The sequence below is a fragment of the Equus przewalskii genome, chromosome 7 (genome assembly GCF_037783145.1).
Source record: "Equus przewalskii isolate Varuska chromosome 7, EquPr2, whole genome shotgun sequence".
NCBI classification, from domain to species: domain Eukaryota; kingdom Metazoa; phylum Chordata; class Mammalia; order Perissodactyla; family Equidae; genus Equus; species Equus przewalskii.
The window spans coordinates 79,759,193-79,784,139 of record NC_091837.1 but is presented as its reverse complement, the minus strand read 5'-3'; the positions used below and the strand labels follow the sequence as shown (position 1 = coordinate 79,784,139).

The following is a 24,947-nucleotide window of genomic DNA, read 5'->3' as shown; positions in this document are numbered from 1 at the left end:
CTTCTTGTTTCATTTCAATGTTAATTTTCAAAATGGGATATTAAAATTCACCTGGTATGATAAAATTCCAGGCCATCATTTTCTGAAAGTTAAGAATCATTTTATTTCCAAAATATTAAAGTTGAAAAATGTTTTGGAGATCAAATGTTGATTCAGTTTTGCAAGCCTGGTAGCTCTAACCAAATCCAGGATTCTTATTGCCATTTCTGTTTTATTTTCTTCATTGCGATGGGAAATATGTATTACTAGCAAAAGGTCCACACAGTTAGAAGATGAGAATGGTCCCGTTCTTTGTAAGAAATGGTGGTTGTAACTGTCAAATGCAAAGTTATACTTGAGAGAGGCCAGGAGTCCACAGGGTGACTAGACTTAATAGATTTGGTGGTGTTGTTTGCTTATTAGTGGCCATAGGAGTACACATGTGGAAAGTAACAAGTGCCAGTGCCATTGTTGATAGTGACCCTATTTTCAGTTTCAATTTTAAAAAATATCAGGGGATGTTCTTGGGCAAACAGGCCAACTAATTTATTTCCAGTGAGCTCTGTGATGATCATGTTTAAAATATTCCCTAGGATTTATGTGGGAGTTGAAGTTGTTTGCTATTACCAGGCTTATTTTGAAATGATTGATTCCATTTGTAGATATTGTCATTTCCTGAAGTTAGTTATGAATCAAGATTATTGTTATACAGTGATAGATACTGTTGAGGATTTTCTAAATATGTTCAATGACTCCATAGCGTTTTTACAAGAATAATTCATATCCAGACCATGATGGAGGGTCCCAGCTAGTCTCCCTACAACCTCAACTGCCACTTCAGCTCTGTGTTTGGTTCATTAACGTCTGCTTTCAAGTTTGAGAGGTCTGGCAATTTTCACTCTGATGCTAATGTTTCCTCCTAGTCCCGGATCCTGATAAATGGGTGTGGTTGCTTTCAGCTCCCTTGTGGCATCACGCACAGCCCACATTCACTTCTAGGCAGTGTTTTGATCAGGGGTTCTGTAGTGAGATAGTTTTGACAAGAAACTGTCAGCTCCCATTGCATGCTGTGTCCTAGCTGGTGTTTCCAGGCTGGTAGGGTTGAACAGTGTATGAATCAAAGCATCAGAAAACAGATGGAAGGGGATCTTCCTGGAGATTGCCTGGTCTTTGCTAGCAGTGCAGTGAGGGCAAAAGGAGGCATTGTTGTTTGGAGCGTAGAGGGCAGCAGGTGGGTGGCAAGTACTAGGGTTGAGGGCCGCAACTGGGCTAGGACAGGAAGAACAATGAGGAAAGTGACATTTCACACTGCAGGAGGAGTTAAACTTTTTTTTTTTACCTTGTTAAACCACTAAACTTCTTCCCTCAGATGTTCCTTTTCATTTTTCTTTTTTTAAATTAGGAACAGATTACCAAGCCGCATAAGCAGAAAACTCTGAGCTTACATAAAGCATATAATGGTGTTATCAATAAAATTTAAAAACCAAAATTACCATAGTGGTACATATTTAATTACATGCACACTCCTTAATGTGCTATATGGTAATAATGGCAAGTGAATTGCGAACATTGTAGGTGGTGTTACTTTTAATAGGGAAGGGAACTAGTATTTATCGACTCCCCAATATCTGCTGGGCTCCATGCTGGGCGCTTTACATGTCTTATCTCATTTAATGTGCAGCTAAACAAGGATTTCCAGGGGCTGTTGTCGGGGGAGGAAGGAAAAGTTACACTCCCAGCCACTTCGGAAGACCCAGGATTCTCTTTTCTTTGGCAGGGGCTCTCGTCTTCCTAATGGTCCAGGGACTTTTACCCTCTCCCTAGTTTGGACTTTCTGGGCCCTGGGCCCTGGATCTTAGCCACGGTTGGACACAATGAGAACATAGCTCCTGCTCTGGATATCGGATCTAATCTTACCTTCAAGTTTCACTAAGGGCTGGGAGCTGACCAGACAGCCTGTGCTCCAGCCTCCAGATTGGAATTCTATTTTACTACAAGGAAGCAGAACCCAAGGCAACTCCTCCTTTGAGTTTGAGGGAATGTGAGTAGAACCCTCTGCAGCCTCCTGCTCTGCTGTCTCCTCCTCCCCATGAACAGCCTCACAAAGGGAAAGGAAGAGAGCCTAGTGGTATGCTTTACAAGGAGGAGGCCCTCCACCCCACCCCTCTCAAACCCTTTGAAACATGTTTATTGACAGTGCCTGATATTGCAGTATTTAGAGTATGGCTTTTTTTAATCTTTTGGGATTAGGGAATTCTTTGAAAGTCTGATAACAGTCTTGACTCCACTCCTCAGAAAAATGTACCAATATTTACACTTCAAGTGAAGACAACTTGATTTAGGATTCACATACTGCCAAGGAAAACCTCTGGGAGGATGAGGAGGGTGGGTAAGGAGAGTCTTATCAGCCATTTATTATTTAGTGGGATTGTTTTATTCACTTGTTTACTTGAGATGTGCTTAAGGCAACAGGACCTGATGAGAGAAGGTGGGTGGTAGTGGTAAGAGATCATTTTGAAGTATGAGATCTTGTCGGGGAAGGAGGCCCAAGTTGGGAAGGTAGTGGGGCTTAGAGTGAAGGCCATGGAGGGCAGCCAGTCAGGGTGTACAGCCTTGCTACACAAAGTGTGGCCCATGGTCAGCAGCCTGGTCATCTTCCAGGGGCTTGTTGGAAATGCAGGATCGCGGACCTCGCCCAAGACATACTGAGTCAGAGTATGTATTTTAACAAGATCCCACATTCAAGTTTGAGAAGCATGGATGTGTATTGAGGACACTAGGAAAGGAGTGGGGAGCCAGGGGTGAAGTTAAAGGAAGCTAGCAACCAGAAGAATGGTGCTGAGAGACGCCCATGAAGGTGACCCTGATGGCCTACAAGGGATAGAAAGAAGCTCAGACAGGAGGAGGGGGAAGAGACAATGGAAGGGGCCCTTGAAGTGGTACTCCAAGGGGAAGGTGGGAAAATTGTAAGTCTGGGAAGGAAGTGATGTATTTAAATACAGGCACAGAATTGTAACAACAAAAAGAAGTTGTTTACTACAATATGTTAAATCATGAATGGCACCTACGTAAGTGTGAATTATGTTTTCTAAACATTCAATTGGTATCAAAGAATTGTCATGCTAAATTATTTATTTATGGAGTAAATGACTTTAGGCAGGCTTCTATCTCTTTCCCTTGATGAACTTTTGAACTTATCATAAGTTTGTTTTCTAAAACCCTATGCCATGTAGGCAGTTGAATTACTTGAAAATCTCAAGATATGAAGTCATTCGCTCCTATTATTGGTGCAGCCATCACCGACATGCCCTAGATGCCCTTTTCTCTTTTCTAAGAGAATTTTTATCAAATGCTCTTTGGACGTATTACATTAGCAATTATTGCTTGATTTCTAACTGTTCTTGTGTTTTCTGAAGGCAAGTGAAAATAAATTATAATTTTTGAGCAGATAGAATAATACTATCATTTTGGTAAGATTGTGGGTTATATTCCATCACTGAGGAAATACTAGCCATGTATTATGGATTGAGTTGTGTCCCCTCCAAAAGATATGCTGAAGTCCTAACCCCTGGTACCTGTGAATGTGGCTTTATTTGGAAATAGGGCTTTGCAGATATAATCAAATTAAGATCAGGCCATTAGGGTGGGCCCTTAATCCAATGTCACTGATGTCTTTCTAAGAAGAGGAGAAGACAGACACAGAGGGAAAGTGGTCCTGAAAAGATGGAGGTTGGTGTGATGCTGCTGCAGAGCCAGGGAACTCCTGGGGCTACTGGAAGCTGCATGAGGCGAGGGAGGCTCCTCCTCTAACGGCTTGGAGGGAGCACAGCCCTGCCCACACCTTGATTTTGGACTTCTAGCTCCCAGAACCGTGAGACAAGAAATTTTTGTTGTTTTAGGCCAACCAGTTCATGGTACTTTGTTATGGCCGCCTAGGAAACTACACTACCATGCTTAACTATTCTGTAGTTAGTAATTGTTTTGATCCAATTTTGAATGAGTTCATTAGTTTTGTATACTTCTGTTTGAGATGGAATAGTCATTATAGTTATTAAAGAAACTAAAACATTTTCCCAATTAATACTAAATTAAAATCCCCTACTTGTATAATTTTTATTTCGTCTGTATAGGCTGTGGGTCAAATTTACTTTTCATGAAATGCCAGAATTGCTTTTTCTTTTAAAATTAAAAAACTCATTTGTAGTATCTTAGTGAAAAAAATAAATAACAATGTCATACAATTCATTAGTACTTACTACATGAGATATTCTGAATAAGATTCTGATTAAAAAATATTGAAAGATATATTTACTTGTAAATCAATAAATTATTTGAAAATAAATGAAAAAAGTGTATTTAAATGTTATCTGATGTTAGCAGCTACAGGTGTCTAGGATATCTGTATCTTGCAAAAAATGGCAAAAACATGAGGAAAACACAAATGGCTAAGGAAAAAGGAAACTCTGCAAAACAGCTTATGCAATAAATACACTATATGGTCAAGGGATGTCAAAAATCTCAAATTTATTTTGCGACCAGAGTCAGTCTGATCCTGCAAATTACCTTCATTCAGGCAAGGATGGCGGAGCTGCCAGTCACGCCCATGGATGTCTGTCTTGAGTGTGAGGTCCAGGACTGTGTTAAACTGCAACGAGGGCAGCCGATTCTGAGACACCATGAGCTGGGTAAGCACAGCCTTGGCCGTGGGGATTGCTGTTTATGTTATGACCTCCTTGTACTGCATGAGGTTTCTGTGATTGGCTCCTCCACTTAAATGAGGTGTGTTTCCGTCCTACTACACCTCCCACTTTTTGTTATTTCCCTAAGTGAAATTTAGCGTGAAGTCTGTTGTTTTGAACCCAATGCCAGGAAGACTAGTTACAAAGGTACCCAGAGGAGACTATTCCAAGATGGCTCTGAGATGTGAATATCATTGCAGAGTTATATCAAGGTCACTTGTATTTATTTTTTCCTAAACAGTTTCTTGACTTTAAAATGCCTTTGGAATTTCCAGCTCAAAATTCTAATCCCTTTCAGTGAGCTCAGTCTCTATGCAAAACTTGCTTCCCGCCTGCCAAATTGAAAGCATCTGGATAGAATACTGAATGTAGGTCATTTTTTTTTCGTGTGTCCTTCTCTAGAAGAAAGGAAATCAAATCCAATAACATCACACAGAGAGAGGGTAAAACAGTTCCAACAAGAGCTTTTTGTTTCAACGGTTGTTTGGAATTAAGTCTGTGACACTTCCCTCTTCCCTATCTCTACCTCTCAGGCCACCAGATCTCAATGGTTGATTTGAATGTTTAAAGTGATGCAGCTTTTTACTTTCCATTATCTCTATAGCACCATTCTCTGCTAAGGAGAATGACTAGAGATTTCTAGTTAATTCTTCAGGTTAATCAGGATGCACTTCCCTGTCTTCCCAGTTGAGGCTCTGAATGAGATCTAGACAGAGCTCCTCAGACTTGGAAGTGCACAGGAACCTTCTGAGGGCCTTGTTAACACGCAGATTTTTATTAGGTCGGTCTGGGGTGGGATCTGAGCTCTTGCATTTCTAAAAAGCTCTCAGGTAGTGTAAACAGCTGCTGGTTTGTGGACCGCATTTGAGTAGCGAGGAGTTAGCGAGGAGTGGCCCACTTTCTTGGCCCAGTCTCTCTCCCAACACCTGGCTATTTCTGGGCTTGGTATGTTGAGAGCATTAGGACTTAGTGTTGAGTAATATCTCCTGCACATGGGTGTAATTCCACCATTTCCCCTTTCTCCTTCATTCCAGTTCTCTTCCCACCAAGTGCACTAACTGAGGGTTCAAAAATCAGTGCACACAGAAACTTGCCATTACAGAGAAAACACTTTTACCTGAGTAGAGAGAAGGAAAACAAGGAAAGATGTGTATTTACACTGAACCTATATTCCATCATCAAAGAATTCAGAATATAATTTCACCAGAGGTAATAGAGTTTCATTAGTATTTACTTAGCACTAAGGTAAGTAATAGAATGATAGCAGATTGAGGCATATTTAATTTTCAGCTTTCAAAGTGCTCTAAATAAAAGAGATTATAATAATATAACAGAAGCTATTATATCCACAGCAGCACTTAAGACTGATAGACATAATGTTCCACTTAGGAGCTATCGTGGTACAATTAACTAGGTGGTATTAAAAAGAAGTTTCTTAAAACACTTAAAGTTGTAAAGCTATTCAGGAATAGATCTGTGCTTCTCAAGTAAATACAAACAAGGACTAGAGTCATTTTAGTGGATAATAAAAGAAATCAACAAGCCCAATTCTAGCTCTCCATGGATGAGATTTAAAGCAACAAATCTATGCTACTTTATGCAATTAACATAAAATAAACTTAAATTTGGAAGATTTACTCTGCCATCACCTTCCCACACAACAAACACAAATCCCAGGGTAATTTGCCTTCATTAATTCACATACCGTTGCAGGGCTGACTTCTGCTCTCAGATGCTTATGCACAATCTACCTTGGAGTTAAGTTACTGCATATGGGCCCTTTAACTTCTGTTCAGATCCCGGAAGAATCACAGGTTACAGACATTATGAGCCTTTCAGCCTGTCTTCAACCCTGAGGGAGGCTCTATTGATGTATGCAGAATCAAAGAGGTTTGTAGAGAACAATTCCTTGCTTCTCGTCTGGCAGAGCTCAGACGCAGCTGCTTTGCTCTGAAAGGGAGGGGGCTGTGGTGGGCCTCATGGGAGAAGAGATGCTTTCCAAGATGTCTCTTTGACAGGCTACTTTCCTGACCCCGTCATCCCCAAATATTGCAGGAATGCACCTAATAAATTATGATCGAGGGCCAAATAAATCATTAACAACTTAAGGTGTTTTGAAATTCTTTTTGTGTATTTAGAATATTTCACTATTCTCCTTAACTAAGGAAAACCCTATTCTGAGATAGAGTAAATAGTAGGTAATATATTGGTTTAATAATATAATCACTTACAGTGAACTAAAAGAAGGTGGAGGGGCGAAAGGAGGAGATTATAAAGAATGAGAAGGCAACCGGAGGAGATGGTCTCACACCAACAACAAGGCAGACAGAAGAGAAACACAGACATGGAGAGAAGATGCAGCGAGGCAGAGGAAATATAATAACGTGGAAAGACATACGGTCATGTTTGTTTAAACATCTGTGTTGTGCTCTATCTGTGTTTTCTTTAGAAGTGTTCGAAGGAAGTCTAGTTCTTTTGCTCATAGAGTCAACTAAGAACTCAGGTTGTTCATTGGAGAATCTGCATTTTAAATTAGATACAAAATACACAAGAGGGGCAGCATCAATGTGAGGTCAACCAGGAAATGGCAGTGGATTGCCACCGCCATAGAGTCTCTGGGCCTAATGAATGGAAAAGGGCGAGGGGGCAAAGAGGCTGGGGAATCCTCGGTTTCCTCTGTTGGTTTGACTCTAGAAAGCACTCAATTCCCACCCAAAGAGCTAAGGTTTTGCCAAATGGTTCTATATTCTATATTTTTTATAATAGCCCTAAAGAAGAAAAAAACCCCAGAACATGTTCCCCTCCCGTCATATCTGATCCTTCCAACAAGTCTGTGAAGTAGGTGGGACAGGTATTAATACTGATGTCATCTAGTCAAGTGGGAGATGAGGAAACAGACTAGGGATTGAATTGCTTGGGGAAAATTACCTAGCTAGAAAGGATAGTAGTAGTAATATTCATAGTGGCTGAACATGGGGTGGCTCTGCCACTATGATATTTTGGGCAAGTAATTTAACCTTTCTGTGCCTCAATTTCCTCATTTGTACAGTGGGGAGACTAATAAGAGTACCTGATTTTTAAGGTGGTTGTCAGCATTACATGAGATAGTACAACAAGCACGTAGAACAGTATCTGGCAAAACTCTTAAGTACTAAATGCTAGCTATTATTATTCTAATTATTAATGAACACTAAACCATTCAGAACAAGTGTTCTGGATTCATAGCCACAGCTCATTTGAATAAAATATACTTAGGCAACCAGTGAAGCCTCATAATCAGAGGTCACCACCTCTTTTCAGATTCTGGGAATGCTTCAAAGATAAGACTGATGCTCAACAGTAGAAGAAAGAGTTTCAGGCAGAGCAAGGTTCTGTTTAGGAGAATTTCTGATTGTAAGAAGTTCTATCGGAAATGGCTTCATTAATCAAGGGGTCTTCTTTGTTTAACGATAAACTATTTCCATTGAAAAAGTCCCCTATCCGAACCTAGGTTCTTGTGGTTAAAACTGTCGTGCTCTCAAGATGTCTCTTCTCAAACTTTGTTTTTTGATTTTTAAATAGTTACGTAATTAATGTATACGTAATCATATATTCTGTTTAACCATGAATAGTTTTTATTTTTTAAACATAAAAGCAGCTCTATTAAAGTAGATTAGAAGTCTTTTAAGCATTGGAAGAGATTTGGTTTGCAGATCTTATACCAAACATGAGAAGTGCATCATCTAGGGTTGTTACTCCTGAACAACAAGTAAAAGACAATTATAGGTCAGAGAAAACCTCAGAGAGGTATCTACCAAACCCTGTGGAGACCACAGAATACCCAGGCCAGGTCTTACTCTGCATATGATAACCTGAAAGAAGGAATAAAAAAATTTGAGCTTGTTACCATCAAATGTACGAACATTTATTATCGAGCAGCCACTTGGATTCCACACCTACCTAGGAGCAAATAAGAGGACTGGGGCCATTCAAACTATAGGATGGAGGACTGAGGTTAGCAACTTACTGTGGAATGGGGCCACTCCAAGCTGTAAGCTTACTAAATGATAGGACCATAAGAGTGCATTTTTTAGAACTCTGTGGGGTAAGTTCTATCGTGAAGAGGGGTCCCGAATTTAAACTTACATGCCTTTGTTTACTTTTTTCAGTAATTTATTAAAAACTCTGTCTAAAAGGGATGCTCATCATGGAGATGATGTTAACTGTACCATTTTGTATAAAAAATATTAATTTGAGGTAAAATTAAAGGGTCATCTTTTTGATGTCATTTAGGACAGAATTATATGGTTATTGTTTTTTATGGTAAATTATGGGTTTTTTGCTTGCTTGCCTAATTCAAGTTCTCATAACATCTTCACATTCCCATTTGGTAAATAATTGTATACTTGTAGAACTCTTAGAAGACAAATATGTGGCCAAAAGAATATTATTAAGAAAATACTATGACCTTTCAGTGGTTTTATAATTAGCCATATTGAAGAAACCCAAAACATGGAATAAATTATTCAAAAGCTGTCTCATCTTAAGATTATGTAAGAATGCATATTCACATTTAAAAAGAACAGTTGAACTCTTTTCCAGAAAATAATTTCATTAATAGCTTCAGAACCTTTATCTTGCAAACTGTCCCATTAAATCTTTTACCCATAAATCATACTTTTTAATTAACTGAACTACAGACTTTATTTAGATTTCCTCAATTTTTTCCACTAATGTCTGTTTTATATTCCAGGAATCAATCCAGGATCCCACATTGCATTTAATTGTCATGTCTGTTTTAATCTCCTCCAATCTGTGACAGTGTTCTGAGCTACCCTTGTCCTTCATGATATTGATACCTTTGAAGAGTACTGGTTAGGTATTTTGTAGCAGGCCCATCAATTTGGGTTTGTGTGATGGTTTCTCAAATCATACCTTTTAGTGAAATTTTCTTACTTTTCAGTGGAAATAATAGAATTTATGAGCTGGAAGCAACCTTAGAAATCATTTTATTGACTAGTCCAAATTCCTGATTTTATTGGCATGGAAAGAAAGGCCTCTGTGGTTTAAATGGCTTCCTCCAGATCAGTTGATTAGTGAGTGACTGGGCTAGGACTAGTACTTGGTTCTCTTGTCACACACCTGATGCTTTTTCAAGGCATCATGCAAATGATGCCTCTGTCTTTGGCTAGCCAACACCTTAGCACAGTGGGGGCCAACAGACTCTGGTGATGCTGTTTATGCTCCTGAGGCATCATTCACAGAGAATGCCATGTGAACAGTACTCCCTGGGCTTATGCAGCTCTGATGTGTCTACTTGGACTATTTATAAAATAATTTGAGGTAGCTTATAATAAAAGAACAGATAGAGTAAAACAGAAACATGAGATCCTACAATATTGATTACTTGGATATAATATGATTGGCAGATGGTCCCAGTGCTCTACCCAGATCTTGTTTTTAGAAGGGAGTGGCTGAAGGGCAGACATTTTTTGTCTTTTAAGGGAGTGAAGTAGGAAGTGACTCCTCCTGTTACTTGGAATGTTCTCATTTCCGTGTACAGTGCATGTTTTCTTTGAAATAATCAATCTCTTTCCCACATGTCTAATAAATCAAAACACGTTTTTCTCCCTCCCAGTCCATTATACACACAGGTACTGGAAGGCTGACCAAAAAATAGTGTTGTGCATTAATCTTGCACTTCACAACTCTGCATTTCACGTAACAGAACTTCTTGGATTTCCACTTAAAATGTTAAAGTGGAGTTTTATCATAGTTACCAAAATAAAAGACATAAGCCAACAGAGTGGGAGAAATGATCTTGCAAACCACATATCTGACAAAGAACTAGTATCTAGAATACATAAAGAACTCTCAAAACAAAACAGTAAAAAAACCAATTAACTTAGAACATGGGTGAAAGAAATGAAGAGACATTTCACCAAAGAAGTGATACAGATGGTAAATAAGCACATGAAAAGATATTCAGCATCATTAGCTATTAGAGAAATGTGAACTAAAACCATAATGCAATATTACTATGTGCCAATCATAATGGCCAAAATAAAAAATCGTGGCAACATCAAATGCTGGTGAGGATGAGGATAGACTGGATTACTCATGCATTGCTAGTGGGAATGTAAAATGGAACAACCACACTGGTAAAGAGTTTGGCAGTTTCTTTAAACAACTAAACATGCAGTTACCATACTCTCAAACAATTGCACTCCTGGGTATCTTCCCCAGAGAAATGAAGACTTACATTCACACAAAAACCTGTACATGAATGTTTATAGCAGCTTTACTCATAATAGATCCTAAATGGAAACAACCCAGATGTCCTTCAATGGATGAATGGTTAAGCTGTGGTACATCTATACCACAGAATACTACTCAGAAATGAAGAGAACCATTGATAGATGCAGCAACCTGGATGAATCTCCAGAGAATTACATTGAGTGAAAAAAGCTGATCCAAAGAGGTTACACACTGTATGAATCTATTAATAGATCATTCTTGAAATGCCAAAATTATAGACGTAGAGATCCAATTAGTGGTTGTCAAGGGTTAAGGAATGGGTAGAGGCAGGAAGGAAGTAGACGTGGTTGTAAAATAGCAACATGAAAGACCCTTGTGGTGATGGAAACGTTCTCTACTGTGACTGTATCATTGTCACTGTCCTGCTTGTGATCTTGTACTAGAGTTACCAAGAAGTTACCATGTGGGGAACTGGGTAAAAGGTACACAGATTCTCTCGGAATTATTTCTTATAACCTCACGTGAACCTACAATTATCTCAAAATAAAAAGTTTAATTAAAAAAAGGGGTTATGCCAGACATTAAAGAAAGAAAAGGGGTCTACTTTTTACTGAAAATACTTCTGTTTGAATTTTTTTTAATCAGCTGATATTCATGCATTATTAGTCCAATAAAAATTACCAAAAGAGAGGGACTGGCCTGGTGGTGTAATGGTTAGGTTTGTGTGCTACACTTCAGTGGCCTGGGGTTTGTGGGTTTAGATCCTAGGCACGGACCTACATACTGCCTATCAAGCCATGTTGTGGTCGCATCCCGCATACAAGATAGAGGAAGACTGGCACAGACGTTAGCTCAGGGACAGTCTTCCTCAAGCAAAAAGAGGAAGATTGGCAACAGATATTAGCTCAGGGCCAATCTTCCTCACCAAAGGAATGAAAGGAAAAAAAATTATCAAAAGAGAGAGGAAAGAACATAAAATAGTGTGTGCATCTTAACTAAGGAACTGTTAAGACACAAAATTTGCTCTGTACTTCGTTTCAGTCACAGCCAAGAGGGAAAAGTGAATCAGCTACATAGCTGTAGAAGCAAAAATACAAGTAATTCAAGGACCGTGCATATTGGGAGCTAATATTATTTTCATACTCTACAGTATAAAAATGGTAAAGTATTAGAGATGCTATATTTATACCTGTTTGTATAGGACTGTTCCTGGTATAGACAAATACACACACGCTTTTATTGATATTATGAACTTTGGTTGGCATTCTAGAACTCACCTTCTAATGTAACAATCCAAACTTTTTCTTTCTATAAGGAAATTTAAAAAAGATAACCAAAACCAGTTTCCAGGTGGAAAAAAATTGAGAATTACTGGAAGGATGGTAACAAATGAACAATGATCCAACCATCATTCTTGTTGGAATTGGTTTACAACTATTCTTTTTAACTTGATTTTTGGTGGAAGAGTTTTGGAATAATTCTAACTGGTGGTAAAAAAACCTGTGATAAATAATAATTAAAAAATACAATATAAAAAATCTCACAAAGTACATACAAACAAAAATATAAAATATGTAGAGTTATGAAGACTAGAAATGGATAGGGCATATATAAAGAAAATTATAAGATTCTAACGATGACTGTGAAATAAGAGGTGAATGAAAGGAAGAGACATCACTGCAATATTATTGGAAGGGAGGTTGAAAGAGATTTTAAGTTCATCTGGAATAACTAGGATAGGGTGGTTGGGGCGGGGGAAATAGTGAGTGGTATTTGCCCTTCCAGATATTAAATGCATTTTAAAGCTATAATTATTGAATCATTGTAGTACTAAGACCATAACACAGAAAGATCGATGAAACAGAAGACAAATTTCAGAAATAGCTAACTACACATAGGAACTTAGATAGAATATAGTACATGTGGTATTTCAGTTTTTATAAAGGGAAAGCTTCTCAAAATGTGGCCTCTAAACAGTGATGTGCCATTAAATGTTTAACAACCAGCTCTCTGAAAAAAATGTCTGCAAATATATATACATATGTGTGTATAAATTTATTACAAATTTCACTAATATAAAGGATGCATAGCACACAATTTACAAATAAAAAATGCACAATGCTTTTTATTGTAAATAAATGTAATTCCGTATAGTCAATTGATTTTCTCAGCATGCTTTCCTTGATTTTTTCCTAACTTTGTAGTCAGTATTCAGCCATGATTTGACAAATGGAGTTGCATCTCGTCTGCTCTTTTCCCAACAAATTGATAGTCAGTAAATCTGATATGTGGCTTATTGTTAAACTTCTTCTCACCCTCGTGTAAATTATTGATTAAACTAAAAACCCTTCCAGTTTCAGCAGTAAATCAAGCGCTGATTTATAGTGCTTGCTGATTTCTATGGTGTAAATACTCCCACCACGACCAATTTTAAGCTACCAAAGTAAAGTCACTGATGGAGGAGTTGGGAAGAGATGTGGTGTAGCCACTATATACTATTTCCACTATCCAGATATGATGGTCATAGTTGACTTCAAGAGCATGGATAATTGTAAAGTTTAGTAAAATAATTAGGAAGTAGGGCACTTTGTGCATTTATTACCTTTGTTTTAACTATAAATTATTTAATTGTAAGTTTACATGATTTTTTAATAATGGCTACATTTTACAACTGGTTCTCAAAATTCCAGAAAATCTGGCAATTGGCTTTCATTAAGCTGTTGGGCTCTTACTTCTACACATCACTGTCCCTGGGACAGAACCACAAAGTAAAATATTTGAAACTTCCTGAATGTTTAAAGCATAGACAGAGTTAAAAAAAATAAAATATAAATAACAGAAAATGGATTAATTGCCTTTCTGGAAGGCAATTTAGCAATACATATCAAAATATAAGATTCACCAATTCTTTGACCAAACCATTTCACTTTTCATTCATCCATCAATTCAGTAAATTTATTGAGAACCTATTATGTGCCAGGAACTTTTAAGAATTAATTTTATAGGCATATAAAGATGTATAAGGTAGGAGATTTGCCACAATGGTTTCTTAACAAAACATTGTTAAGAAAAAACATAAATGTTTGTCAACAAGGGATTGGTTAAGTAAATGATGGTTCATTGAGATAAAGGAAAACAATGTAAATATCAAGAATGAGGCTGTAGATCAATGTTTATGGTAATGGAAATATGTCCATGGCACCTTTAAAGAGCAAAATCAGCAGTTTTTTTGTTTTTTTTTTGTTTTTTTTTAAGATTGGCACCTGAGCTAACAACTGTGGCCAATATTTTTTTTTTTTCTGGTTTATCTCCCCAAATCCCCCTGGAACATAGTTGTATATCTTAGTTGCAGGTCCTTCTAGTTGTGGCATATGGGACGCTACCTCAACGTGGCCTGACGAGTGGTACCATGTCCGTGCCCAGGATCCGAACCCTGGGCTGCCGCAGTGGAGTGCGCAAACTTAACCACTCGGCCACGGGGCCAGCCCCAAGTCAGCAGTTTTTAAGCGTGTATGTAATATGATTCCGTTCTGTAAAAAATAAGTATATCTCTATACATATATGTGTAGAGAAAGTCTGGAAGGATATGCACAAGTTATTAATAGAGGCAAACTTTTCTATTCTGAATGAATGGTTTTATAATGGACAATATGTTACCTCTGAAATTAGAAATAACAGTAAAGCTCTTTGCATTAAAAATTGCTGTGATAACTGCTTCTATCTCTAGATGAAACATGTTCTAGAAAAATGGCTTTAGACTGGGAGCTGCAAGTCTTGTTTTGGGTTCATAATACCATTCTGTCTAGTTGGGTATCTATTTGGAAATTAGCATAATAAAAAGTAAAAAGTTTAAAAAAGGGGGGGCGTTGAATTTCAGCTCCATTTCTCTCTGTGTGACCCTAATTGCGATAATTATCCACTCTGGACCCTATTTTCCTTATCTGAGAGGCAGGATGGGCTGTGTTCTAATCCGTGGTCTCCACTTACTCACTGGTGACTGAACCAATTACTTAAATCTTCTGTTTTGTTTAGTTTCTCAAGCTGGGAAATGATGGTAATAATGATGATGATGGTAATAGTAATACCTACCTTATAGAGCTGTTGCATTAAATGAATTAAAATACATGTCTTGTATTTAATAGGTGTTTATTATTCTTATTATCTGCAGAATGGGATGATGATAATGATGCTAAAATAAATCTTGAAGATTTGTTGTGGGCATCAAATTAAATAAAATACTTCTCACCTAGTAAATATTCACCAAATGCTAGTTGCATCTACACTGGAAGTAGTACAACAAAAACACAGCCTGAGTAAGTTTTCTTCAAGAGAATAGCCAATATAATTTATTTATCTCATGTCATATCTAGAAAATAGGTAACAGAACATTGAATGCAAGACTCTTGATTTTTAGTCATTGAGGAAAATACCCCTTTTCTGTTCAAATATTCAATATATTTTCCTCTTTTAAACTCTGGACTGTCATATTAAACAACACAAATATTTCTATACAATTTTATTTTTAGAAATCTTTATTGGATCATTGTAATTCTTTATTATTCCACTAACTCAAAATAATTTGTGCTGCCTCACTGATGTCCTCTGTAAATGGAGATGATACAGTTATGCCATTTTAAATAATTTAAAGTGCCATGTTCCCTACCACCTATCCATTTGTGTAGTATATTAGTCTGTGTACCCGGCTATCAGATGCCAACACACTGCCTGGTCTTTTAATACAGAGCCATTAACCATGTGAGGATCAGAAACGATGTATACATTAATGATATATTTTAATTTAACACATGACAGCAAGGGAAGGCTGAGTGACAGACCACATTTAGTTACAAATAAGGGAAGAACTCATTGCTTAGGAGTGTTCAAGTCACAGGTGAATAGCAAAAGGTTTTTATTCCTTCCCTGGCAGAACAAATTTATCTTCTTAAAAGTCACCTTTATGCTTTCTACTTATCATCAGGAAGGCTGCATTCTGTATTTCAATTTTATGTGGACAAGACATTAATTTTAAGTGAAAGACATTGTCCTGTGCTGGAATTAAATGAGGTCGTTATTGGTTTGAGTGGTAAAAGTGTGTGTGAGGGGGTTCAGGCTCATGTTTGGCTTTAATGAGAAAAGTGCTATGTGAATATGGTTCTCTTGACTTTTTTGGCACTGAAAGCAAAATCTAAATGGGGCAATGAAGTTGAAAGCCATTAGTAGCCTCTTTAAGTACCTGGAGTCAGGGTGTACAGGTGATATCATCAGAAAGGGAATGTGGTAGAAGAACATATCAGTCCTTTCTCAGTCAAAAGATTGATATAACTGCTCAGAATTGATTTTAGATCAAGGAACTCAAAGAGCATGAACTTTTGCTATTGAGAAAGGGACTTCAGAAGTCACCTAGTTTGAACCAAAATTTAATCCTTTCAACGATAATGTCTATCCATTTCTTAAACACCTCCAGAAGAGAGATTTAGCCACTCCTCCTGATAGGATCAAATTGGCAGGATAGAGAGAAAGCTGGTCATTAGACGTGATGAATATTTAAAACAACCATAACACTTTTCATATCTGAGAGAAAATAAATGAGGTTTTGTTCAAATAAGGCCAAGAAGACCAATTCAGCTCTATTCAGGGAAAATTCAGGTGATTGTAGGGAGCACAAGCTAATTATAATTAAATAGTGCCTAGTTCTCCTTCCTGCCGTAGCCACACTTCTGGAAAGGGAACATTACATAATTTTCACTTTCTCACTTCCCATTCACTCTGCAACCTAGTCATATCTGGCTTGCCTTCTTTAATCAGTCGAAATGGCTTTTGAAACTCACCCAAGGTGTTCTTGCCCAGGCCGTGGACACTTTTCAGACTTATATTATTTGACCTCTGCTGTATCTGAAATACACAGTTTCCCATTGTTCCCTTAAATGGTGCGATAAGGTGAGGGCTGGACTTTCCATAGCTTTCCCTCTAAGTCAAGGGAGGTTGAATTGTGCTAAACATGTCTCCAGTCTTCTTTTCCTTTTTTGTTTTGATATTTAGTGAGCATTAGGCCAAGAATTGTGTTTTATGCTTTATGTGTGTTATCTGATTTAGTGCCCCACAATGTCAATAGGAATAGGTAGCATCATCTTCATTTTTATAGATGAGAAACCTGAAGTTCATAGTGGTTAGGTACTTGCTGAGGGTTATGGAGTTAGTAAGTGGTGGAGCCTGGATTTAAAGCAGCCAATGCTGGTTGTTAGCTCTTGTCAAGTATGGAGTAACAGGATTGCTGAGAGAAGCACTCAAATGGCAGAAACCGGCTGCTCAGGACATATTGTAGTGGCAAGAGTGAAATATAAATTGGGGTGGTAGGATGTTATTGGAATGAGCAGGTTGGGAGTAAAGGAGCAGGCTTATGTACGTGTGAGTCTGCGGCTTCAGCCTGGCTGTGTAAGGAAGCAGAGGAGTCATGTCAGAATGGAAAAAGGCAGGACGTGAACTTAGATTTAAACTTCTCTTCCAAATGAGAAGTGTTGGTTTAGCTCATCACACTTGTAATGACTAATTAAGTGTCCGTTCACCCCGTAGGTCATGGACTTTGCTCACCTTTTTCACTGCTGTATCCTCAACCCATAATACGAAGGCAATTAATGAATATTTATTGAATGTTACAAACCCCTTTCCTCTTGAAATTCTCTGACATTTATGGAAACACACTCTCTAGGTTTTCCTCCCCACTCACTGGCTGCCCCTCCCAATCTCTTTTTGTGTTCTACTTTCTCTTTGACCTCCTGGGATTTCTCAAGAGTCTACCCTTAACATACATACCAATTTACCATACTTATGTTTTAGGGATTATAGACTCCACCCAATGGCATTAGCTATCCTATGTGTATAGCCTCCAAAATGTCTAGTTCAGTTTAAATTTCTCTCCTGAGCGTCATAACTCTCTGTCCAACTATCTCCTAGTAAACTCCACTTTGGAGTCCTGCAGTCACCTCAAATTCAGTGAGTCTAAGATGCCCCAACTGAGCACACTAAGCCACTAAATTCAAACATTTGTCTCCCTGTCTCTATATATTTTTCTTCCAAAGGGAGGGTCTAGATTTCATTAGATAATTTAAAAGTTCCGTGACCCAAGGAAAGTTTAGAACTACTGTGCGTTCTTCCTAAGATAAAACTCTTTCCCATGAATCATGATCCAGTGGTTGGGGCAGATCCTTTTGTGCAGATTACAAGTGTTGGCTATTGCAAGATTTTTATCTCAATCTTGTGCCTCTCGTGGGGCTAACACAATTACGTGGTTGACACATATGGCAACTTGCTTTACTATACCATGCTTCATCATTCGCTTACACTCAGTTCTGTTTTCAGGACTGGACTTCCTGTCAGTGTGTTTTGGGCTACTCTGTGAAACTGAAGTGAATTGAGGTAAGGACAAACATATCCCAGGAAAAGAAAAGAGGGAAGAGCTTAAAGAAGGACAGAGTAGGCAACAAATCAAAGGACACAGAAACAAAAAGGACAATGAGAAAAGGGAAAAGGTAATTAGGTAATAGGTAACTTTTGAGTGAATAATTTGAGGAGGATTGTGGGAGAGGAAGACAGACTACAGGATGATAAAAAGGGAGTAGATAATGAAGAGGATGTGAAGAATTATAAGGTGCTAGAAAGGGCAGCACAGAGCCCAAACTGAGAGATTAGAGTTGGAGGAAAGGATTAGAGTTCTTGATGGAGAAGGTCTTCAGGGGCAGTAAGGTAGTGAGAGAGAAGACAGCAGGAAACAGCTACAAGCGAGGCTGAGGCGGATGAAGAGTGTTGTTTTCATGGGTAGATTTGCAGAATGGAGGGGAAATGGGTGAGAAACTATGGGACAGTGTGTGAGAGTTTTAAAGCACGTCTACAAATTCCTTGATATTCTTCTCTTAGGAGTTGTAGTCTAATACACTTCCCCTTAAGTATGAGCTGGCCTCAGTGATTGGTTTCTAACAAGATGCAATGGTAGTGATGCTGTGTGGCTTCTGAGACTAGGTCATAAAAGGCAGTACAACTTCCATCTGGCTCTTTGGTGGGGTGCTTGCCTCTGGAACACAGCTACTATGCTTTGAGGAAGTTCAGGCCACGTGGAAAGGTGCACATGGAGAGGCACTTAGGCCTGTGACCCTCAGCCTAGGTTGAACTCCCAGCCAGAATGCAGCACCAACTTGGCTGACTTGGAAGTGAACCATCTGGGATGCAGTTCCTCCATCTTTTGGTTGAACCACTCCAGCTGATGCCACGTGGAGCAGCAGAGAAGAGCCTTCCCTGCTGAGTGAGGCTTACCTGAATTGAAGGTTTGTGAAGAAGATGTATGAATACTATTGTCTTAAGCCATTAAATCTGGGTGGTTTGTTTGCAGCAACAGAAAACTGGAATTGCATTTTAGCAACGTAATCAACAGAGATATTTCTGTGTCTGTTGTGTGGTCTGTCCAAAGAGAAAAAATATTGGACTTTGAGTGATCACAGTTCAAATCTTTGACCGTAAGTGTGCCTCGGAATAGGTTGTGTAATATTTCTGAGCTTCATTTTTCCTATCTTTAAAGTGAGAATGATGTGGACCTCAGGGGTTGTTATGCAACTTCAAAATAAACAGTATAAAGCCAATGGCTGTTATGTGGTAGACATTCAAAAAATGGTAGCTGCCCTTTTTATTGTTAGGGAAATTTGGGAGGAGCTTGGACTTTGGCATCAGTTATATCTGTGTTTACCTTCTGGTGTCATTGCTAACTGTGTGGTTTTTGGCAAGTCATGTAACTTCCCTGAATCATCTGTTCTACTTGTGTAAATGAAGGATGAAACCTACCTTGCAGGGTTGTTAGATTAGAAACAGTGTCTATAAGATACAGAATAGTGACTGGCACATGGTGGGCACTCAATAAATAGGAGTTATAATAAATATAAGTAGTATAGCCCTGAACTTATTATGGCTACTAGCAGGAGTAGGGCAGACTAGAAAATTCTGAGCCAAGCACTGAAGCCTTTGGGGAAGTTGGAGGAAGGTTCTAGTAGAAGATGGTGATGAAGTTTCAGAAAGGAAGATATTAATAATTGACATAAGTTTTAAAAGAAGGAACTTTTGAATGATGAGAATAGAATAAAGACTTAGAAAAAGCATTTAGAGCAACCCCTTTCTTCTACTAGTACTGAGAATAGGAGCAAATAGGCTAAGGATATTAGAAAAATAATGAGTTTCTAAATGTTAGAAAAGGCCACAAAACTCTAACATAATGGATTGAAATTATGAAAGAACAGAGAGGTCAAGAAACTTAAAGAGAAGGAATATTGATAAGGAGGGTTAGTTTTAGGAAGTTTTGTAAAGAAGAGGGAGATTTCAAGCTCTCCATCACTCAGCTCAACAGACAACATCACTCTGTTTGCTGCTCTAACATTAGCCACACACATAGGCTTGCCCAGGACTTGAGGTCATCCACTGGTCCTCTGCCTTGGGCTGAATCTCTCTTGAACTTCCTCAGACAGATTAATCTGTTCCTTCCTTAAAAGATTATCAATCAGTAATTGACTAGCTCAATGTATGGGAACCGTCATCTCTGAATTCTTCCCATATCTGCCAACTTGTTTTTTTTTATAAGAATCTTGGCCTTCAAGCATTTCCCATACCATATTTAATGGCCATTGAACATCCCTTTTGGCCTGGACATGAAAACAAGTTATACTCAAAAGTTCCTGAGAAAGGTATAATGTAAGCCTCTGGAAACATTAAAAAAATTGTTTTATTGGGCCGGCCCAGTGGCACAGCAGTTAGCTCAGGGCTAATCTTCCTCAAAAAAAAAAAAAAAGGAAAACATTGTTTTATCTATTTGGCATGATATGTGCACCTGTCTTATATACCTACACATTTGCTGTAACATCATTCATTCATCTAATATTGGCTGAGTGTCTGCCATGTACTAGACACTGGTCTAGACCCCCTATCCTCCTGGAGCTTACAATCTGTGGTGGGGGCTGGGGAGGGGGTGGCAGTGATGAGGAGATAGACAATAAACAAACAAGTCCCACTAGAAAGAGCATCCATGACATGCAGTATACCTTGACCGGTTACAAACCCAAAACTCTTAGGTGCCTGAGAGAGTACAGGTGTTGGGCATGTCAAGGGAGGGGAAAGAGTAATTGACCTGGATGGCTGACTGCCCGCCTAGGCAGCAGTTGTGCATCTGTTGTGCATCGGATCCACTGGAATGCTGGCTTAGTCTTGGGCCATCCACAACTTCCCAGACCCTCCTGGAATTCTACTGTTTTTCCATCCCTTAGTAGATTCTGCTTGTCCATTCAAGTCTCTGAGACAGCACCATGAAGAGAGTCCAGGAAAGTTTCTCTTGGGAGCAGTCCTACCCAAAATGCCACCCGAAATAAGGAGTTTGTGCCAGAATGGAAATCATGCCCTGCATCCTCTAGAAAGAAAAATCTCACAATGGAAAAGATATCAGCTGAACTAAACGGTATACTTAGTGATGCATTTGATTTACATTCTAGTGTTGGCTCCCTATCTTGTTATACATTGGGGACAAATAGTTTGTAGACAGGTGCCTATCTGTGGACCAAAGTGTGGAGCAAACTTTGAGTAGCACTGCTCTAAAGAATAGATTGCAAATTGGGGGTCCAAGTTGTTGCATCTAGCCTGCAGATATGTTTTCTTTGGCCTGCACACTGTTGTCAACATTTTAAAATGAAAATATTTTGCATAAAATTCCACATTTCCAGCACATGCCTTTATTTTCCATCCCTTCAACATGTGATGACTCGGGGTTGCACATTCCTACATGGCAGCAGTCAGATGGAACGGGGAAGTGACTTATCCCTTTAATATAGGGCATGTACCTTCGAGGAGCCCAAGGGACCCATTTGGCCCACTTCATTTATTTATGTTGCTTACTGGACCCTCGAGGCATTTGATTTCATAACCCTAAAAATCCTGGGGGTTACTGAACAAGGGTGATTGTAGCTCAGCCCCAGGAGGGAAAACAACTGGGTCAGGGTGTGATTAAGAATGTCCCTCCTCTTCCTTCCTTCATTCTTCCATCAATTCATGGAGTCTTCCCTTGTGCCCTCTTCATAAAAGCACTCAAAACTTACTGTGTTGAACCTGCTTAGTGATGAGATTGGGAGAGGAGAGTGGAGGAAAGGTGAATATGCATATGCTCTTTCATGCACAGCAAAGTCACAGTTCCAATCTGTCAAGTATGGTTTTTCCAGGAACCTGGGGAGCCATAGATCTATAGACCTGAGGGCAAATCAGCAAGGGGTAAGAGGGTGTCTCTGAGGGCCGGCCCCACTATCATCGCTAACTGTGCAGAGATGAATTACTGTTAACCTTCCCAAGAGAGGAGGTGATATCAAAGTACTGCTTTAGAAAGTGCCTTTTGGTTTTCTAATGGTTCAACAATATTCTTATTACAAAGAGTCCTATTTCACTGCTCCCTCTAATCCTTACAAATGTTATAAAGTGATGTTTGATCTGACTTCTCTGAAAGCACACAATAGTCTCTAGTTTTAGTTAGATTTCTTGATGCCATTTTTTTTTTGTCAGTTTAAAGCCTTGAATATATTTTCCTGTGCTGTATAAAGTATATTAATTGAAATTGAAAATTGTTAGAGAGTACTTGTGATGCATAAGATTTTATTTTGGGTAAGCCTTCATTTAGCCAGACTGGGGTAAAGTTCTGGAAAACCACTGTGATACACTAAGACAGATACCTTGCCTGGCAAATCCCTTTGACCAGCACTTTACTTGGTGCTTTCTGAGTTTTGTTTGCATCTTTTTGTTTTTATTATTTAATTGATACACAATATCATAAGATTTTATGACTCCTAAACTGAGAGGGATGGGAGGAGAACTGGGGCTGGGCTCATTTCTTCCTCAATCTAAAACCAATTAAATTTAGAATTTTAAGCAAGGCATGGTGTGTGGGAGAATACAAAAAGAATACAGTTTGTAAGCTTCACATAAACAGGAACCCTAATTGGAGGTGGCTTGGCAGAGAATGTGGAATTGTGTACATGAAAAAGTTAACAATCACATTATAATAAATCTAGATCATACACTCTTGGGAACATGTGTGTATAAATGGAAAATAAGACATTTTCATTAAATGTAAAATATTCTATATATAAACAGAATATAGGAATGTTGAAGGGGCATAAAATAAAAGAGAAATCAAAGTTGGGTACTATTAAATACTTAAAGGAAGGTGGCTTTGCAAAAGGTACTAGGTCCCATTGCTATCAGCATGACTGTATTTTATGGGCACAAAAACCATTCAGTGTTTCTTTGTCTCACCATCTTCAGTGTAATTTATTGAACACCTTCTGTGTGCACAGTTCTTATTTATTACTTATTTGGTTCACCTAATAAAAAGAACAGACAGTACCTGGATGAGTTCCAGCCCTTAATTTGGTTCTTTAAGTTCCGCCTTTCCCTGTAGCCACACATTCTGTAATGTGACTTCAACTGTGCCCATCAAGAGGTGGAGTCAACTTCCTCTACTGTGAATCTGGGTGATCTTGTGACCTGCTTTGGTCAGTAGAATGCAGCAGAAGTGACAGTGGCCTCAAGCAGGAGTTAAAGCCTAGGCCTTAGGATACTGTGTGTGTTTCCTCTCTCTCTCTCAGCACTAAGCCACACCATGAGAACAAGCCTCGTCTGCTGGAGAATGGGAGACCTTGTGGGGCAGAGCTGAGTAAGCCCATCTGTCCCAGCCAAGCTCCCACATATGTCGAAGAATCTAGCCAAGATCAGAAAATGTTCCTAGCCGGCTTGAAGCTGACTACAGAGGCACGAGTAAATTTCATTGAACCAGGCTGAGGCCAGAACTGTTCAGCTGATTTTAGCCTTATGAATAATAATATGTGGTTGTCGTTTTAAGCCATAAGTTTTGTGTTGCTTTGTTACACAGCATGATTGTGGCATAGATAAGTGATATAGAGGGAGTGTATTAGTCAGCATTGGCCACAATAAAGCTGTATAACAAACAACTCCCAAATATTAGTGGTTTACAGTATTTATTTTTCTTTTTTATTTCCATCATAGATTTGAGGTTGGCTGCTTCAGGCTGAGGGTAGGATTCAGGACTGTTCCATGTGTCTCTCATTTTGGATCAGGGGCTACCCAGGACATGGTTTTCTTATGAAGGTGGCAGAAACACAAGAGTCAAGCTAAATTATGCAAGTGAATTTAAAGTCTTTGTTTGCATCGTGTCCACGAGCATTCTTTTGGGTAAAGGAAGTTACATGGCCAAGCTAAAAGTCAATTTGGCAATGTATAGTTTGCCAACACTACAAAATCAAAGGCCCCTGCAAAGTCACATGGCAAAGGGAATGATGTATAATCCTATTTCAAGTAAAAATGAAGAATTAGGAACAATAATTGACCACAAGGAGAGCTATTCAGAAGGCAAATGGGGAAACCATTTCCTGAAATACTTGATGAAACTCATTAATGCAATAAAGAGTTTGCACCAGAAAAAGTCAAAACAATCTATTAAAGACCTGTGGCAATTAATACACTAGTAGGAATGTAGAATTTTTTTCCCTGAAACATATGTTATTTGGAATAAGAATATGCCAGAGACGTTTTCATTTTTCTTGGTCACTGCACCTATCAGTTCCTCTTTATGTTTACTACATTTGGGGGTTATGCGATATTTCTCCTTCTCTTGGTTTTATTATTTTATCTATTCACCTTTTAGTGAGGTTTTCTTGGGCTTTCAGGATTGTAAAAATAGGAAAATATCTTCTACTGAAAAAGTGGTGGAGCCAGCAAAAAGTCATATATGTGAGTGTGGGCTAGTATGCACTCTAATTATAAAACTGTTTTTTAGATTGAACTATAAAATGAATTGAAACAACTAATTAAGAGAATAAATTCATGTTGTTATAGGATTGCAGGACTCTACCTTGCACATAACAGGTTACATAGAAACTTGCTCGAAACACTCTATTTTATGTGGCATGT

At 38.6% G+C, this 24,947-nt stretch overlaps 1 protein-coding gene and 1 long non-coding RNA gene across 4 annotated transcripts in view; one reads left to right on the top strand and one right to left on the bottom strand.

The window, feature by feature from the left end:
• The window catches only part of LOC103559667 (uncharacterized), an 86,409-nt gene extending 75,816 nt beyond the window's left edge, over positions 1-10,593 (top strand). Inside the window, exons 3-4 of the long non-coding RNA XR_547028.2 lie at positions 4,553-4,664; positions 6,952-10,593. This is a non-coding gene — a long non-coding RNA (uncharacterized lncRNA). The remainder of the gene's footprint in view (positions 1-4,552; positions 4,665-6,951) is intronic.
• Positions 1-24,947, bottom strand: part of CDH20 (cadherin 20) — a 199,456-nt gene that overhangs the window by 76,920 nt on the left and 97,589 nt on the right. The gene's annotated exons all lie outside the window — the stretch shown is intronic.